Below are 6,000 nucleotides of genomic sequence, written 5' to 3'. Positions count from 1 at the left end.
CTGCATGGGGTTGTTGTGGCCAAAGTGCCACATCATCGATCCAGCCTGTCCAGGTCCCTCTGCAGAGCCTTCCTACCCTCGAGCAGATCAACACTGCCGCCCAACTTGGTGTCGTCTGCAAACTTACTGAGGGAGCACTCGATCCCTTCGTCCAGATCATTGATAATAGTTAATATTATCATAGATAATAGTTAACCTGAAACTGAGATGATGATCTGAGGGAGAAAAATGGCTTCTTTTTGGTGCTTTATGAAGGGACTCTGGAGGACTAATTCCAAACTTACATTAACTGAAGTTAAAGCAAAAATACCCACTACCTTCAGTGGACATTGATCCAAGAGGCATTGACGTAATTACTAGCAAATTTGAGCAGTGACACAGCCATCCAGAGCAGCCCCGAGCAAAGTTCAGGTTCTGCACACACTCCGATGTTGGAAGAAAAGAGATATGTATTTCAGGGTAGGGTTTTAAGTCACTCTTGCATTTGGTTCTTGCTGAATATTAAACTTGGTGCGTGTGTAAATTTTGCCATCAAGGCTTTGAGACTTGAGTAATCAACGTTTGCTCTAAAGTCCCCTGCTAATGATTTGTTTAGAGAAAATGATCACTTCCAAGAGTTTCCTTTTCCCCATCTCCTCTGATCTACCTCCACGTACCTGGGACAGTATTGTTCTTTTAATAGAGGGCTTGAGGGATGTTCCCAGTTCAGAGAACAATGCTTTGAGCTTGCAGACCAGCTGCAGGCTGCAGCCTAGATAGGCTGGTTTTGGAGACCGTCACCACATTTCCTTTCTCCACACTGCTGACAGGTTTCTGTCTCACTGTTGGTACTCATCCTTCTCAGGGCATTTGTAGAGTCACAGAGCAAATGGACAGGGCATTCACATGTGTGTACTTGATCTCTTCCCTGTACTGTTCCTTGTGCTGTTTTCGATCAGGCACAATTGTTAAGCTGAAGTAGATCACTGTGGACTGGCTTTTCATATTCCATGGCCAGACCAGAGCCAGGGCTCAGGATCAAGCCTGGAGATCAGACAGGTTAAAGAAGAAGGTCAGACAATAAATGTTAGGAGCTGAAGAACTCTTACAAGAACAGTTTGCAGCATTTCAGACCCTAACAGGCAGTGGTGATCAAAGAAGAGTCCTTTCAGCTCCAGGCTATCACCTTTTCTATGCTTTCTAGCTCCTGCACTGTGGTATCACTGAGGTCTTTGTGGAGCGGACATAAGATCAGGTTCTACAAACATTTATGGCAGCTTCCACTGCCATAGGAGGCTCAGTTTGCCTTCCCCTAGAAGCATTGGTAGGGCGGTCTCAGTTATTCTCCTGCCTTGCTTTGCAAGTATTTCTTGACAGATATCCAGGTGGTAACTTTCATGTCCTTGAGGATATCGGCATGCACCTGTGCAGAACACCCAGGAAACGATATCGTGTTGTTTTCATTCACATCTAACAATCCATATTTCTTCCAGCAGCTGGAAAGCTACAGAACAGAACATAGCAAGGTGGGCCTTTTCATCATCATAGTAGGATGTATCACTGCTACATTTGCAGGTATGCTTGCTACTTCGCCTGTTTCCTTTTCCAGCTGTTACCCATGCTGCAGCCTGAAAGGGTTTACTAGGATCACGGTTTATTAATATGAAGCTCAAAATTAAATAGTGAAACTATCCAACTGCTTCCTGCTGGGTCCCAGTTTCTAGTGCACAGGACTTTCTCACAGCCGCCTTCTATTCACTCCCCACCAGGCAGTTCTCTTCAACTTCTCCAGACAGCTCCCTCAAACTGTGGCCAAGGCCACTGCAAACTCTTTGTCTAGAAAAGCTAATTTGCCTTGCTTTGTCTTACCACACCTCACCTCTTCAGTCTCTACATTTCTCTCTGCACCACACAGCTTCTGGATAGAGAAGAGGACTAATTACAGCAGTAACTGAACTGAAGACTCATTTAAAAGGCCAATATTTGTCTAGCATGTTCAGCAACTCAGAAAAACAGACCAATCACTGTAGAGCCTAATTCCTGCTTTGTAGGTGATTAGATGTTGTTAGAGTTTCAGTAGGACTGTGTTAGCATGGGCCTTCTTTGGGTCTATAGGAATTTTCCACAAGTCCTTATATGCAGAATTTACCAAATTTCTACTAGCTACCACTAGTTCTTAGTGGGTACTGAATGCTTAATGCCCTTTGGCAGATGAAACAATCCTGTTCTGCCAGTAGATGAATAAAAAGTTCTGCTCAGGAGCCAACACTACATGAATCATTTCTATTGGCATGTCTGAGTCCCTAGCACAGAACTTGTGAAAAGCCAAGGGACATAAAACACGGGTAGCTTCCAAGAAGGACACATTTTGTAGTGAAGTTTTTGAATGTGAGCAATATGTCTTGCATCCTTGTACTCCACACAAATCACCTGTCACTGAGCAACATTACGCATCCAGATATCACTGGGCTTTGGAGATGTCATGGTTTAACCCCAGCCGGCAACTAAGCCCCACACAGCCGCTCGCTCACTCCCCCCCAGTGGGATGGGGGAGAGAATCAGAAGGGTAAAAGTGAGAAATCTCGTGGGTTGAGATAAAGACAGTTTAATAAGCAAAGCAAAAGCCGCACGCACAGGCAAAGCAAAACAAGGAATTCATTCACTCCTTCCCACCGGCAGGCAGGTGTTCAGCCATCTCCAGGGAAGCAGGGATCCATCACCCGTAACGGTTACTTGGGAAGACAAACACCATCACTCTGAACATCCCCCCCCTTCCTTCTTCTTCCCCCAGCTTTGTATGCTGAGCATGACGCCATATGGTGTGGGATATCCCTTTGGTCAGTTGGGGTCAGCTGTCCCGGCTGTGCCCCCTCCCAACTTCTCGTGCACCCCCAGCCTGCTCGCTGGTGGGGTGGGGTGAGAGGCAGAAAAGGCCTTGACTCTGCGTCAGCACTGCTCAGCAGTAACTAAAACATCCCCGTGTTACCAACACTGTTTCCAGCACAGATCCAAAACACAGCCCCATCCTAGCTACTGTGAAGAAAATTAACTCTATCCCAGCCAAAACCAGCACAGGAGAATATCCTGTCAGACACAGGCTCTGGTCCTAACCACCACATATACCCCTGGCCTAAGCAGTCAATCTTCAGTACCGGTCCTCATGCAACTGCTCTGACTTGGCAATATAATAAGGTCAGGCAGAGATCTTATTCTGCCACAGGCAAATCAAGAACATTATAGATGACACATTAGTTTCTGCCAGTGCATTTGTTTGTTTAGGCATATGTGAAAGATAACCATGGTATGTCAGAGCAGATATACGTATCACTTCTGAGAATAAAGACTTGAAACCCAAACCGTGGTGGTTTCCTGTGTGTTGTCTCACTGAGCCCAGTCTGGGATGAGAAAATATTAGTAAGGGTGAAGACCCTGAGAGCATCAAGGAGACCCCAGCAGTTCCAGAGCATCTCATACCACATCGAGGCCCACTTCTCACTTTCTCCTAGACAACTTGATTTTATTATTGGCCTGGAAACACAGAAAACATGAGGGAGCACTAATTGCTTTTTTTTCATGGTTTTCTGTTTCTAAATGTTGTTTCTAGTCAAGTAAGCAAAAGGAAAGAAGAAATCTGCAGACACAAGGTCTGCTATTTATGGAAAGGAAAACAAACTGCAGGAGCAACATCTGCAAAATAGATCCAGCAGTAGCTAAGTCTGAGTAGGTGAATACACTATTAGCAGTAACTAATAACCCATCTGCAGCTAGAAGGTTTAAAAAGAAAGAAAAGCATAGCCTGTACCATCAAATGCCTATCTAATTAAAATGGGTTCTCTGGCTGAACCTGCCAAGGAGTCTTGCCTGGTGACATTCTTCCCAAGCACTTTTGTCTTGCAGTTACCAAATGGACACAACAGTAAAAGCAGCCTGGATTCGGGGAGCTGAGCCAAACAGTGCAGTTCATCCCACAGGGAGCATGTCAGGAGGGAAAGGAGAAAAAACACAGTAAAGCCAGAGACAAATTCATCTTTTCTATAAAATCGCTGGGGAGTTCAGTGGTTAGGATAGAAATACGTGTTTTACTGCCTCCACAAGAAAGAAAAGTGACATGACTTACCACATGGTGCTCGCAAGTCCCACCAGGATGTTTGCTCCTTCCCTTTCTTATGTCTTGAATGTGAATTTTATAGGCAGTATGAAACATCCTTCCTGGTTTCTGCCATTGCCAGTTCGTTTTCTTTCCTTCTTCCCTGTACAAAGCTGAATCCCTCATCCCTTTTGTCGGCAGCTGCCTGAAAAAGCAGTGGAAAATGCTGGTGTCTGCTAGCAAATCCACCGGAGGCTTAGACCCTGGGTTGTGTGGTAAAGTATTCAGGGCATTCCTTGCTTTTGAGGCATGGTTTTGCTCTTATTTCAATCTTTTTCACCCAGTCTTGGCGTCAGTCCAGCTAATTATTGGAATAGGTGGAGATATGAACTTTGCAGTCACAGATCAAGCAGCTCAGTGCCAGATGCTGGGTGTACAGTTTTAGTTGTGCTCACCAGAGAAGCTGAAGCTGGAAAGAGACCTTCCAAAGGCCAGGTGTTAAAACTAGGATATTAGGCTCCAACTCAACTCTTACAAGGAAACACTTGGAAAACAGCTCACTTAATATTTCTCTCACTGCACTGAAGGTGTTCAAGCGTTGTCCACCACTTGCATACGTACAAACAGGGAATTTTTTCAGTAACACCGGTAATTGCCATGTGGATTGTGAAGCAAAACTGTCTTTCTAGCGCAGGATGCAATCCCTGAGGTGAACAGTAGAGGACAGCTCCAAAGGAGGCACTAAAAACTATGAGCCGATACATTGCTATCCTGCTAACTTGATGATTTCCTCTTACCCAGGTAGTGACTATCTTGTGCCCTGAAGCTTGGAGTTAAGTAGACAGTTAGAGATGGACCTGAGCTAGAAAATCAGACTCTCTCTGGATTTAGAGGCAGAATTAACCAAAAGGCAGTTCTGATCTAGGGTCTTCATCCATGTTTCTGCTTTGCTTACCATTTAAATTCAGTTAATCTTATCCAGCCTTTTGCCTTGACATTACCTACTGCACTACTCTCTGCAAGCCAAGAAAACATACCCCCCTTAAATGAAAAAAGTGAGGGTTTGGCCCCTAAACCATTGAACCAAAGGCTGTTGCTAGTTACAATGGTAGAGATGTTGGGTCATCTGTTGAAGCTGAAAGGACTTAATCCAACTTGATTTCTCCTGCTCTCACTGACTGTGGTGTAAGCGCAGGCTTTATGAAACCTACTGCAATTATCCGCAGACCTATGCAGTGTTTAGGAACTCTGATCACATACACTTCTCTCTGTCATCTAAAATGCTGAACTTTTACTGCTTTGGCCTTGCCTGCCTCAAAGAGATCTGTCTTTGTTTTATATGAAATAGAAAAAGCTGAAGCTCTCAAAGGTCTGCTTTCCAAAGAGTAATGCCAAATAACCAGAAAAGCATGTAGTCTCCTCCTGGAAAATCTCAAGAGCAGGAGAAGCGTTGGATAAGAGGATATTCTCTCCAGACCAAGAGCTCACACGTGAACACCCTGTTCAGAATCACACATAGATCTGTCACCTTCCTGTCTCAAGTAGAAGTGAAGCTGGCACGCAAAACCACAAGTACTGCATACGTCAAGGGAACAGCCGTGTCTGATATTGCCAAATAGATGGCAACAGCCCAGTTATGACATTCTTGCTCAGTATCAGTAAGAGCTGTCCTTTAACAGTGCAGGAGAGCCCATGTGCCAGGAGGTGGCCAGCAGGAACAGTGAGAAACCCTCAGACAAGCAGATCTCATGTACAGCAACTTGCGCACAGCGGGAGCTTCTTCATGCCCCTTCCACCTAAGCGTGTATTTAAACCAACAAGTGGTCTAATGCAAAGGCAGAGGCACTGAATACAAGCCAGCACACCATACCCAAGTGGCAGACTTCGCACGCTTGAAGTCTGCTTTAGTACAGCAAAAGATGAATAAGGACTCA

The sequence above is a fragment of the Pygoscelis adeliae genome, unplaced genomic scaffold, assembly GCF_000699105.1.
Source record: "Pygoscelis adeliae isolate BGI_AS28 unplaced genomic scaffold, ASM69910v1 Scaffold190, whole genome shotgun sequence".
Taxonomy (NCBI): Eukaryota; Metazoa; Chordata; class Aves; order Sphenisciformes; family Spheniscidae; genus Pygoscelis; species Pygoscelis adeliae.
Note: the sequence above shows the minus strand (reverse complement) of the source record.